The sequence below is a fragment of the Dipodomys merriami genome, unplaced genomic scaffold (assembly GCF_024711535.1).
Source record: "Dipodomys merriami isolate MVZ:Mamm:240054 unplaced genomic scaffold, mDipMer1.0.p SCAF_318, whole genome shotgun sequence".
Taxonomy (NCBI): Eukaryota; Metazoa; Chordata; class Mammalia; order Rodentia; family Heteromyidae; genus Dipodomys; species Dipodomys merriami.
The window spans coordinates 1,226,662-1,241,133 of NW_027204693.1; the positions used below are offsets into that span (position 1 = coordinate 1,226,662).

The 14,472-nt window shown below is 37.7% G+C and overlaps 1 pseudogene; it reads right to left on the reverse strand.

Annotated features, from left to right (window-relative positions):
- Positions 1-5,273: 5,273 nt before the first annotated feature.
- LOC138841365 (U6 spliceosomal RNA) lies at positions 5,274-5,372 on the reverse strand (annotated as a pseudogene).
- Positions 5,373-14,472: the final 9,100 nt, after the last annotated feature.

The following is a 14,472-nucleotide window of genomic DNA, read 5'->3' on the forward strand; positions in this document are numbered from 1 at the left end:
CACATCAAGAAAATGGAGACAGACCAAGTAAATAATCTCATGTTGCAATTAAAACAGCTAGAAAAACATGAAAAAATGGAAACTAAAGTTCCTAGACGGAGCCAGATAACCAAATTAAGAGCAGAGATTAACCAATTAGAAAATAAAAAAAATTACAGCCAAAATTAACCTAACAAAAAGCTGGTTCGTTGAAAAAATAAACAAAATTGATGGATCGTTTGCAAGATTAATTAAAAAAGGAAGAGAGGAAATCCATTTTAACAGGATTAGGGATACCACGGGAAAAATCATAACACTACCCAAGATATCCAAACAATCTTAATGGACTATTTTCAAAAGTTATAATCTCTAAAGGAAGAAAACCTGGCAGATATTGATTCATTTTTAGAGAAATCCAAGTTGCCCAAACTGAGCAAAGAAGAAACCAATTAAATAAACCAATATCCTACAACAAGATACAAGAAGCTATCAAAAGTCTTCCAACCAAAAAAGCCCAGGACCAGATGGATTCATAGCAGAATTCTATAAGACCTTTAAAGAAGAACTAATACCCACACTCCTCAAGCTCTTCAGAGAAACAGAGAAGGAGAGAGCTATCCCAAACTCATTCTACGAAGCCAATATCACACTCATCCCCAAACCAGGCAAAGACCCAACCAAAAAGGAGAATTACAGGCCAATTTCCTTGATGAACACAGGTGCAAAGATCCTTAACAAGATTCTAGCTAAAAGAATCCAGAAACACATTAAAAAAAATCATACACTATGAGCAGGCAGGCTTCATCCCAGAGATGCAGGGATGGTTTGACATTGTAATGAATTTAATGACAAGTTTATTTTGTCAGATATAAGGATTGCTACGCCTGCATTCTTACTAGGTGCATTTGAATGGTAGATCTTTTTCCAACCCTTCTCTCTGAGTTTGTTTGCATGTTTGGCTTAGAGGTGGGTCTCCTGGAGGCAACAGATGGATGGGTCATGTTTTAGGATCCAAACTGCAGTTATTTTTCTTTTGATTGGTGAAGTAAGCCCGTTAATCTTTTTTTTTAATTTAATTTTATTTGATTTGTGAACATACTGTACAGAGAGGTTACAATTACATGGGCAGGATAATGCGTACATTTCTTACCAAGCATTGCAGCCTCCTCCTTTGTTTACCCTTCACATCCCTTCCCAGCCTCCCCCCTCCCCCCCAATCCCAATCCTTCTCCTTCCCCCCCCTTTCACCCCCCCACCCGCACCGACGTTGTAAAGCTCATTTTGGACATGACAACTTGTATTTCTCATTGTTGCAACAGGTCCACCTGTATGCTTAAACAACTGGTTTTTCCCCTTCTCCTCCACAAGTTATACTGACATCAAATATAGTGAAAGCAGGGGTTATACTGTGGGGGAGGGACATACAAAGCCACAAAGAGATAATCTTATAAATGCATTAGTAACACATGCATGAAAGAAAAAAAACATTAAAATACATATCTAAGGGTTAATTTTCCTGACATCACGTTATCTGACCTTTTCCGCTTAACTCATACATCTACTAGATATTACCAATAAGGGAAACCATGGGACCTACATTTCTTTGGGCCTGGCTTACTTCACTTAATATAATTTTTTCCAAGTTTTTCCATTTCCTAACAAATGGGGCAATGTCATTCTTTCTGATGGAGGCATAGAATTCCATTGTGTATATATACCGCATTTTCTTGATCCATTCATCTACTGAGGGGCATCTGGGTTGGTTCCATATCTTAGCTATGGTAAATAATGCTGCAAAAGTGATAGTATAGAGAGATGCATTATGTTCACTGTTTTTCATCTTTCCTTTCCTCTGTCCTTGCTCAGATAGTCTTCTATTAATGCCTGTCTGGGTGCAGGTCCCTGTTCCTGGTTGCTTTTCTCAGGTTGTGTTCAACCTCTTAGTAGTCTTTGTAATGCTGGCTTAATGTTTATGTATTAATTTAGTTTTTCTTTGCTATTAAAAATTTTCAGTTCTCCATCGAATGTGAATGCTAGCTTTTCTGAGTATATCAGTCTGGGTTGGCAGTTATGGGCTCTCAGGGCTCATGGGGTACTTTCCCAGGCCTTTCTTGCATTCAGTGTTTGTGTGGAGAGATCTGTAGTGATTCTAATATTTTTCCTATAGTAGTATGGCTCCTTCTTCATTTTTGCTGCATGCAAGATTGTTTCCTTATCATTCAGATCTATCATTTATTCTATAATGTGTCTATAAGTGTTTCTCCTGGGATCCTGCTTGTTAGGTGTTCTATATGCTTCTGTTATGTGGGTAAGATGTTCTTTTTTCAGATGGGGAAAATTTCCACCGATTATCTTGTGAAATAGGTGTTGCAATCCCTTGCTTTGATATTCCTTACCTTCGTATATGAAGGTTAAATTTCTTGGCACTATCTGCTTGCCCTTGAATTTCCCTTTGGTATAATTTAAGTGATTTTTCCATATCTGTCATTTTTTGTTCCAGCTGATGTATTCTGTCTTCTGTATTACATTTTGTTCACTCTGTTAACTGTGTCTTCCATTGTGGTTTGCATGGAGGAAATGGACTCATTTTGATTTCAATGGATTCAATGTTGGTTTTCAAAATACTAACCTCACCTCTTAATGAGGTGTGTACTGCCTCTATTTTGTCACTTATCTCATGGCTTAGTGAGGTGTGTGCTACCTCTCTTTTTGCATACATCTCCTGTTTGATGTCCTGCACCTCTTTTGGTATTTCGACCTGGTGTTCTTTCAACTTCTGGTCTATTTCTCACTTTATTTCTTGAGTCATTGCCTCCAGCATGTCTTGGATGTAGTGTTTGTCTTCCATTCCTGCTTCGCTCCCTGTGGGGCTCTCCCCTGGGTTGCTGCTGGCTTTTAGAGATAGCTTGCTATCCTAGGTGTTGATAAACCTTGTAATATTTCTCTGTGATTTTCTAATGGTTATTCAGTGATTATTGCAGACTAATCTGAAATTTTGTTTTGGTCAATAGGTGTCTGTCTTTGCTTGGTTACTGTTTCTGTGCTGGTAGAGAGACTCTGTACCTGATCTCGGTTCTGTTGGGGGCCGACCTCCAGCTGCTGGTCTGACCCACACAGGATTCTCAGCTCTCTGCTGTAGATCACTGGCAGTTCCCGCCTTTAGAAGGGTTGAGCAGCCTAGACTGCTCCTGTTTGTTCCTAAAGGTGCTCTTGGCAAGTTCGGATGTGCTGGATGTACTCTCCCAGATGCTGGAGTCTGCTATGGTCTCCTGATGTTTTGTTTTGGTTTACTTTTTTGGCTATTTGTGGGCTTGAACTCTGGTCTTGGGTGCTGTCCCTCAGCACTTCAGCTCAGGCCTGGCACCCTACCATTTGACCCAAAGCACCACATCTGGCCCTTTCTGCTTATGTTTTGCTGAGGAATCAGATCCAGGGCCTCTTGCAAGCACTGTACTGCTGAGCACCTTACCAGCCTGAGCTCCTGACTATTATCGGTTGCTGGAGGCCTGTGTTGTTCAATTCCTAGCCTAGAATACATGGGTCAGGTTCTTGTGAAGTTTGGGCTTCTCTTGTCCTGAACCCCCCGCATCTTTTGCTGTCACAGGCATGATTACCAGGAGTGCAGTTCCCTGTTTTTCTCCCTTCTGCTGAGGTGTATGCTCAGCTTCTGATTTCAGTTGGGAGGAGTTGGTTATGTTGCACAGGCACCAGATACCCAGGCCTGGTCCCAGACCCCAGCCTGGGCACACTTGTTGGACCTGTGCTGCTGTGTATCCCACCTAGATTACACAGCTTTGAGTACACAGTTCAAATTTCTTCCACCGTTGCGTGTCTTGACCCAGTGGCGCTGTTCCAGGCTTGGGCATTTAAGCTTCCTTCCAGGGTCTCTCTTGTTCTAGCCTGGCCAGCTGAGTGTGATCCATGGGCGGGTGGAGCTCTTGAAAAGTTTCTAGTTTTAGTGGGTCCTGTGGTGCAGGTTTTGGGGTAGGGGGTCTGGGGATTCCCACCAGCTCTGGTCTCCCTTGAGGAATACAGTGTCCCCTGCGGGGTACTCACCCTGGAGCTAGTTGTTTCTGTGTGATGTAGGTTGTTGGTTGCCATTGCAGTCAGAGTTCAATTGAGGTGGTTGTGGGCTAGGCTGAGAGGTGGTGGCTCTGTGTGTTTCTATTCTGTCACTGCCTCCTTTGACACTGTTTGGGTCCACTCCACGGGATGGGCCTCCGGCGTCCACCAGAGGGGTGGGGAGGGGCCTCTGTGCAGGTTCTGATTGCTGGGGTTTGTCTCTGTTTGCGATCTCTGGATCAGCACCAGTTCCTCTCAGTTCTGATCTGGTCTTCTGTGGGCATCTCATGTATCTCTGAGGTTCCTGCCATGGGGCTGAGTGGCTTTGGTGGGATGGACCCTCTCTGCTCCAATGGAGAGTGAGGGGAAGAGGTGGGATCTTTGTGTAAGTTCCCTGCTCAGAGGTTTCTTCATTCATCAGGATCAGCCAGTCTGACACTGATACCCCAGGGGTTTTTGGTACAGGTGATCTGCAGACAACTCCCTGTGTCTCTGGGCCACCGGCAGCTCCCACCAGGCTGGGCTGGCCATGGCTTGGCACGCTGCTTTGTGACCAATAGACGTTGGGGGAGACGTCTTCAAGCTTCTCTGTTGTGAAATTCTTCTTTTCAACTCCTGTTTTTCTCTGGATGTTGATTTATTTTGTTGTCGGTCTCTTGGGGAGATTAAACGTTGGAACTCAAACTCTCTTTTTGGTTGGGGAGAGCTGTGGCATTCCCCTACTTCCCCATCACCATCTTTGACCCCCTCGAGTTTTTGCTTTTTTTATTCAGAAATAATTTTAATTTATCTGTTGAAATGAGTACTAAAGAAACTAAAGATATTTCTGGTGCTTATGAGAAAAATTATACTTTAAAATATTCTGTATTCTGTTTGTATAATGCCCATAATCTATTTTCTTCTTTCCTAGATAAAAGACTTTGAATTCTACATTGTTTTATAATATATAGGTTCATTAATAAATGTGTCCTTTCAAATTGCATATCATACCAAAACAGTTTAAGATTCCTTTTTTACTAGGTACTTATAGTATATTTCATTGGAATAAAATGACAATGTTGTCTAATTTTAAAAGTTTTATAACGATTATGCTATGTAAAGGCCTTTCTAATGTGAAGATTTAATACACTGATGTCAAACTTTTATTTATATGAATTACATTTATTGTTACATATCTAATTTTGTAATCAACTTTTTAATAATTGTTTTTCATTTCTTGCATCTGAAGAATGAAAAATCTGGAATAATTCACAGATTTTCATATCATCCTTTGCAATTGCCATGTTAATCTCTGTATTGGTGTAATTTGGGTACATGTGCTGCTAAAGCATGTAATGTCTTCTAAATTTAGGTAGTTAATAATGCAATATTTATACAGGATTATATCCTTGGGTGCCTGTTTGTAACAAGGAAACCTTATTGTTCCTAACAATTTTACTGATCTTATTTCCCTAAAATTCTGTGTATAATGGAAAATAATTATATTGTTCAGTTGATTGCTCACGTTTGTATTTTTTTTGTCAATGACTATTTTAAATCGTTTTCATTTTAGTTTAATCATACTTTGAAGCATTTTTAGCTAGGTCCAAAGGGGATGGCTTTTTCAAGTACTTATTTATTCAACTGAGTTTGCTCTGTGTAGCTAACGGATTCAAAGAGCTACTTCTAAACTTCTGCAGCTGAAATTTTCCCAAATGAGGTCACATTGGCACAAATGTCTACCTGACACTTTACCCTTCTTCCATGTAGGATCAGACCAACCAGAATGTCTTACCCTGATTGCGTAAATTGTCTTACTTGAACAAAATAAATGTTAGTTCCAAGGGATCATATGTATATCCCTCCCCCACAGTATAACCTCTGCTTTCACTATATTTGATGTCAGTATAACTTGTGGAGGAGATGGGGAAAAACCAGTTGTTTAATGATACAGGTGGACCTGTTGCAACAATGAGAAGTACAAGTTGTCATGTCCAAAACTAGCTTTACAACGTCGGTGCGGGGGGGGGGGGGGTGGAAGGGGGGGAGGAGAAAGATTGGGATTGGGGGGGTATGGGGGAGGCTGGGAAGGGATGTGAAGGGTAAACAAAGGAGGAGGCTGCAATGCTTGGTAAGAAATGTACGCATTATCCTGCCCATGTAATTGTAACTCCTCTGTACAGTATGTTCACAAATAAAATAAAATTAAATTAAAAAAAATAAAAAGTTTCTCTCAAAAAAAATAAAAATGAATATTTCAGACAGAACTTTTCAGACTGGAAGGTTTTTATCAAAATATAATTGTTTATTATACCTACCATTTCAAAAGTAGCTAAAGCCAAGAAGGTGAAAAAATTGTTCATATGCATGATTACCTAATGTCCTGGCCTGTCTACCTACCAACCAGGCAGGAACTTAGACTACTGCCTTTCTATCACCAAATATTTTCATAGCTCCAGGAGAAATCCATATGTTTCTCCTTGTTATTAGGCCTTAAATTTGTAATGTTTCCTCTTGCCTCCAGTCTGTAAATCTACAAAAGTTAAAGGTTTAAGTCTAACTCTATCAAACACTGAGGTAGAGATAATGGAAAAATACTTTAAAACAGAGTTGCTTTTGATTCCCTAACCAAAACAGAGCAATGCAAAACATGTGCCATTTTATTATATTATATTTAGTTATATATTTTATATTTATATGTGCTGAATTTATATTTCACACAGTGAAACTTACTAGAATCAATTGATAATTTGATAAATAAATTGATATTTATTTATTCCAATAAATAGAATTGGAATATAAAAATTAGGTTTATAATATATATTAGAATATAAAAAGTATCAATGCAATGTCTTCGGTATAAACTTGTGATGCCTTCTAAGTGTTCATGGTCTTCTGAATTCACATTTTTAAAAATCAATGTTGTTTTCCTCTAATCTCTAAGAGATTTTACTCTGATGCTCTATTTATTGTTTTAACTCACTGGTCCCAAACTGTTTTTCTACATATTTCTGATGCATTCCTACATATTATACTCCAATTGTGCTAATATGATATCTAAAAGACATTATTCTTCTATAGACCCATGGGTCCTAATATCTTATGGCTGGGTTACCTGCATCATCAGATAACAGGGGCAAGATTTCTCACCTAGGCCTACGCAACATGCCAGCAGACAGTAACTGAAAATCCATCTCAATTTCTCATTTCTTATATTTCAGGGCTTCAATTCCTCGAGAAACAAGAATTAGCAGCAAGCAATTGTGTAATGTAAGGCAACTTAAAATGAAAGATGAAGTCACAAAATCGAGAGAAATTACTGTATTTCAAACTGAATTTACAGATGACCAGCCCATATGAGTGAACAAGATCAGAAAGTGTCACAAGATTATTTTTAATACCCCTCCCCTAATGACTAATGTAATATTTCAGTCCAGCATAAGTGGGCCCAAAAAATAGTTCCTGGAAGGATAGATCTGTGATTGATCTACCATGGTCAGGAAAATGACTTAGAGGTTAAATGTAATTCAGCAAAACATTAATTGAGAAGATCGTTTGTGCTTCAAAACACTGGTACTTTAGTACAACTTGGTTCTGTGGTATAAAAATGTTGTCATTCTCAAACCAACCTACATTTAATCTCCTGAAAGTGTATTCCTTTTCAAAGAAACTTTTTGAAATCACACTTACCAAAACAACATTTGATAAGTAGATGACACTTAGTGACATTACAAGTTTTTCAAGTGTAGGGAGTAAGTTATAATAGAGTTGATTCATTTACCCAGCACTATTGTCAGACAGGTTCAACCATTCATTAAAGTGTAGAAATAGTACCACGCACCATTTGTGTTGCTCAGTAGGTGCCTTCCAGAAATGTGTTAAATAGGTCAGCCTCCCATATTTCAACCCTAAACGTTAGCTAATAAAGTAAATTTCATCACTTAATAAGGGGCATTTTAAAAAGTCACAAATACTTGCCTTATCATATGCTGTTTTGTTTTCCCTCTGTCTAACACAGTAAGAAATATGTCTTTAATTCTTGAATATGGGTACTCATCTGAGATGTGACAAAATCTATCTTCTATTTCTATCATATTCTTCTATAGTAGTATATGTTACTTTTCTTCTTTTTCCAAAACTTATAGGTAGTAGAAAGTTTTATTCCATGTAAAATAAAATAATCACACATCATTGTACAAAACCATTTATAAAAACTGGTAGTTAAGAATATATTCAAAGCCATTTTTAAACTTTCTTGTTGACTAATGATTAATCTTCAACTGGATGAGAATATAATCATGTCTAAGTGTTTCAAGTCTCCAGTCTTGCAAATTGTTATTGCAGATGAATGAATTATGGAAATATAAGATGACATTAGTTCAAGTATGTGCAGGACTGAAACTCCATGGAATGTATATAAACCTTTCAAATATTAACAGACAGTTTAAAAGAATGACTATCAGGAAGTTGAAACCAGAGAGCCATAATAGTAAAGACATAGAATGAATGAAAAATGGAACAAGTGGCAAGTACAGCTAGAATACTCAATGTACATATTTGAGAAAGAAGTGGTAAATCGGAAATAAATCTTGGAGAAGGGGGTGGTTGAGAATGATAGATGGTGTCACTGTGATCCAGGAGCAATGGATAATTAGTTGGACAAATTTAATTGTAAGACACCTGCTCAACCTTTGGAAATTCAGTTAAAAACACAAAAACACATAAAAATCACAACCAAACAGCAATCTGTAGGGAGTATGAATATGACCTCTCAAAAATTTTAAGCAGTTAATGGAGGTAAGTCTTAGTAAAAGCAAACAAAGATGTTCAAAGAGGGTAGTTTGGCATAGGGGAGGATTCTGAACAGATTTAAATAGATTATCTAAGGTTATAAATCACCTATATCTGCTGCAAATATTATCTTTCTTCTATGAGTTCTCTTTGTCTGAACTTGATACTCCAGTCCTGAGCCACAATTGATAGCTTGGAAAAATGTAATGGAAGAAACAAGATGAAGAACCCATTACTCCACTGTAGAGAAAACAATCCTCTATTTTTTCTCTCATCTCTCTTCACTACATTTTATTCATACTTTTAGGTCAATTCATTTTGAATTACATTTTCCTTCTTTATTCTGGCAAAGTATTTGGTCAAATAATTCACTAAAAGTTATTTGCCATTTTTTTGATTATGCTGTTTAATTGACTAAGTGAGTCCATTAAACTTTCCTCTTGCATTTGGTTGCCATGAAACAACATCTATGTTAATGAGGACAAATCTAATGTAAAAATTGTCTCCAGAAAACCAATCCAAGAAACTGTGATTACAAATACTTTGCTAACTTTTTTTTCCCTTTACCTTGAAAGTCTCCTTGTGTCTAAATTGCCCAGAAAAATAGGTACTCCATCACTTTTTGTTTCAATCAATTCTAAACTCAAGGATATATTTTGCTAACAAGATGTTTAGAGGAAGCCAAAAAATACTCCATTTTTATCTTCTCACTTAAGACTCTCCTTAGATACCATATCAGGAACAGTGAAGTTTTTCTTTGCAAAATTATTTCAACATATTATTTTTCTCTTGTTCTTGCATTTGCTCACCAAGATGTATGGAGAAGAATAGAGGTAAATCACCCATCCCTTAGAAGACAGGTCTGTTACAAAAGGACAACGCTTCTGTGTCCTACTTCTATGTCCTCCTCTAAGCAATTTCCTGATTTCCAATTAAAAACAGCTTCTTGGCTATTGAAGCCTCACCCACTGGTTCATCTTCATCGTTTCTCTTTTAAAACTCTTTTAAGGGTAGAGACCCAGCTATATACACCAATCTGAAAAAGATCCCAAACCTCAAAATCTAAAGGAGTTTTATGACTCTTCAGGAGGACGATTGGGAGACCTAGGACCCCCCATGCCAATCGTTTGATCATCACATTCCTGCCTCGGTTTGTCCCCTTTCCTACTGGCCAATATTCGTCGGTGTAACTGATCTGGATATGACCCGGTGTCAGGAATGGTAGTGGTTAGAGCCCCATTATTTTTTTTTCTAGGAGACAACTCCTCCGCTACTTGCACTCTCAGCAATCACTGGCAACCCAATGACTCATATCCTTTTGCAGGTTTGGTACGTGTTCCCCCATTTATTGTTCTGGCTACTAATGACTCTCAGTTTTCCCAGGTTCAATTGATTCATCCGTGCACTAAAAGAGCAGTAGGATTGAATCTTGCAATTGGGTCCGCAATCACCGCTACTGTGGCTTCAGCTACCACCGCCATTATATTGCTGTCCCAAAGCGTGTCCACCGTGCAACAGATAAACTAGCTCATCCCTCAACTGTCATCCATAGAATTATAACATTTACAAGTTGCCAATCATCTTAAGGGATGCCTCATTGTGCTCCAACAACAAATAGACTTGCTCAAAGAACAGATTACGTTTCTTTGATTACAACAAGGAGGACTATGTAATGCTATGACTAATTCTGTCTGTCAGCTTTCCACTCCCGTACCCAATTTCACTGAACTTAGTAACTAAATCAAAGGCCCTAAGTCCCTTAAGTACTTACACTTCAACCAAAACCTGCTGCATGATGTTACCCACCTAAACCAGACCACCATTCAGCTTATTCCCTCTGTCTCCTTTTTAGAAGATGTGCTTAAAAAGTTACAACAATGGTTTTCGCCATCCTCTCTGGTCATCTGGGGAGGCCGTGCCCTTGTAGGGCTTACTCTCCTAGGAATTATTAAATGCTTGCACTCCCGGCAAAAATGCCTCCAATGACGGATCACCATAATGACGGTCCTTTTAAAAGAAAAGGGAAAATTTGTGGGTAGAGTCGGTCATATCTGGTTGAGTCAGCTAGAGTAGCAGTTGAAGCACACTTCCTGCTCATAGAGACGTGACCCACAGGCACGTGTGCCTAGCTTTCCAGCCATGAGCTGTCCGTGCTCCCTACATGCCCCCGGGGGACCAATCAGTGCCTGTCACCAAGCAGTGCCCATCATCAACTCCCTGCTAAGTAATTGGCTGGGAAGGACTCAGGAGGTTGGGAAAGCTGGGGCTATAAAATCCCAACCCTTGTGCAGAAATAAACCAGACCTGCTTAAGCCTGTTCTCCCAACGTGTGTTCCTTGAGTGCGTCGTTCACACTTACATCCTGCTGGAGATCTAGCCCTACAATGTAGCAATGGGGGAGGCCTTATAGTCCTTCACCTTCATTAGACTTGAAGCTAAGAATCTGTGATTAGTTGGAAATCAGGCAATAGCTAAGAGGAGGACAGAGAAATAGGACATAGGAGCATTGTCCTTTTGTAAAAGACAGTCATCCATAGGATGGGTGATTCCACTCTATTCTTCTCCATAGATCTTGTTGAGCAAATGCAAGATGAAGAAAAAAAATAATCTATTGAAATAATTTTGCAAAGAATAACTTCACTGTTCCTGATATGGTATCTAAGGAGATTCTTAAGAGAGAAGATAAAAGTGCAGTATTCTTCGGTTTCCTCTAAGCATCTTGTTAGCAAAATATCTTTGAGGTTGTAAGTGATTGATCCAAAAATTGGCAGAGTACTTATTTTTGAGGGCACTTTAGACACAAGAAGACTTTCAAGGTAAAAGAAAAAAGAAAAATGTATAGCTAAATATTTGTGATCACAGCTTCTTGGACTGGTATTTTGGAGACAAAGTTTTGCATTAGTGATTGTCCTCATTAACATTGATGCTGGGTTTCCGTGGCAACCAAATGCAAGGGGGAAGTTTAATGGACTCGCTTGGACAAGAAAACAGCATGATAGAAAAAAATGGCTAATAATATTTAGTGAATTATTTTGACCAATTACTTTGCCAGAACAAAGAAGGAAATATTTAATTCAAATCACTTGACTTAAACTTATGAATAAAAGTAGTCAATAGAAATGAGAGAAAACGTAGAAGACTGTTTCCTCTCCAATGGAGTAATGGGTTCTTGATCTTGTTTCTTCCATTCTATCTTCACAAGCTATCAAGTGTGGCTCAGGACTGGAATATCCAGTTCAGACCAAGAGAACTCGCAGAAGAAAATATTTGGAGCAGATGTAGGTGATTTATAACCTTAAACAATCTATTTAAATCTGTTAAAAATTCTCCTCTACCCCAAATTGCTCACTTCGAACAGCTTTGTATGCTTTTCCCAAGATTGTCCTTCATTAACTATTTAAAATTTTAAGAGGTCATAATCGTACTCTATAGAGATTTCTGTTTGGTTGTGATTTTTGTGTGTTTTTGTTTTTTGTTGTGTTTTTTCACTGAATTTCAAAAAGTTGTGAAAGTGTGTTACAAATATGTCCATCTAATTGTCCAATGTTCCGGGATCAGAGTCACTCCTTCTATCATTCTCAACCAACCCCGTCTACAAGATTTATTTCCGATTTACCACTTCCTTTCTCACATGTGTATAAGTATTCTAGCTGTACTTGCCCCTTGTTCCATTCTTCGTTCATTCTATGGCTTTATTATTATTCACTATTATTTATTTTCTCTTTTTTCATTTTTACTATTCTAAATTATTCTAACTGGAGAGTAGGGAATTGGTAGAGAGCAGAGGAAAGATTTTCCTCCATATTTAAAGGTAGAGACTGAAAATGAGGACCAGTGTTGTCTTCTTGTGCAGCTTATTCTAAGAATGAGAAAACAGGAAATAATGTCTTCTATGTAAATGGATTGGGATATGGCAGAGCAGAAAGTGAAATGATGCAACCAAAAATATAAAAGCAAAATAAATTAGGATAATTATGGAGCAATCATATTACCTATGAGAACAATGAAAGGGAGAGAAGAAGAAAGAGACAGATGTGCAATGATCTAGCTAGCCACAAAATCCATCCCTCTCATCAAATTATAGAGCAAATAAATTTATTTTTTAAAAGAGATGGAAATAGAATTTAAGATAAGATGTCTCCATTGTTTTTAATTATATTCTTATTATCTTAAATACTTGTACAAAGGAATTTTCATTCAACATATCAGTTTTTTTTAAGAAAAACGGTTCTTTATATAACTTTTCCACACCCTTCCAAACCTCACCCCACTTCAATTTTTTCTAGTTTCATACTATCTGCATTGAATATTACACCTTCACTCTCTTCCTCCATATTTCTCTTTATTCCTTCCTTTGGACTTCCACTCACATATTCCAAGTGATAGTTTCCTGGTATTCATTTTGTTGAAGTAAAGTTCAATTTTATAAGAAATTACACCTTTGAAATACTCCTCTGCAAATAGCATGCTTTGGTTAATAATTTTGTGTAAACTTGTATAAATTTCTAGCTTCCAAATATGGCTCTGACTTAGTTCCATTAATATATTTTTAGATCTATCCATTTTGTTGCAAATAATGTAACAGTCTTCAAAATGGATGGGTTCAATCCAATTGTGTATATGTGCCACACTTTCTCTAATCATCACTCTGCCAAAGGGCATCTGGGCTGTTTCCGTAACTTGGCTACAGTTAATAGTGCAGCAGTGAACATGATTTTGAAAGTGATTTTACTGTTACGCTATGGAATAATTCATCACTTCCTTTGTGGGAGCAATACTCTATCCAGTTTTCCAGAATAAGAACATCCTTCCCTTCATCTTCATCACAATGTATTGCAAGTCCTCAAAAACACACTTACGCCTACACTTACCCCTACAGTTCTCAATAAGCTAAAACACCACTGTGCCCATATTCTTTCAAAACATTTTTTTCATAATTGTACATATAATTTAGTGAGAACCTTCTATGTACTTTCCTAATGTGGGAATGAGGGACATGACAGAGTAAACGTAAGAAATATGCAACTTAATTAGTTATTATCATATTTATAATCATGTTCAGCTCTAATTCATAGCCTCACATAATATTATTTTAATCTTTATTTGATTACTTCATCTAACCCGTAAATTATATCAGGTGAGTTAAAAGCAAAGGCAAAAAGTGTGGTTTGGTTTTGACACCCTTGTGTGAGGTTGCACAACATGGGCAAATAGATGGATTGGAATTAATAGCTCTTATCCATTTTGTTAAGGTAGAGATGATTTTCCCAACCTGATTCTTGAATTCATATTCCATTCAACAACAAGAAACATGTGATAATTTCCTTTGTTTTGCTCCTTATTAACTTTTTTCCATTTTATTTTACAATTGATGATTTCATGAATGTACTGTAGATACAAAAATATGTTAAAATATTTCTATCCGTATTTCATTGATATATACATACACACATATATTATGCAGGTTATAATGATAATGTATAATTTCAGTAACTGTACAATTTACTAAATTATTAAAACTATCGATGGCTCATGCCTGGCATCCTGGTTACTCGGGAGGCTGAGATCTTACAATCATAGTTTGAAGCCATCCTGGGCAAGAATGTCCAGGAGCCTCTTATCACCAAACAACCAACAGAAAATCAGAATTGGAACTGTGGT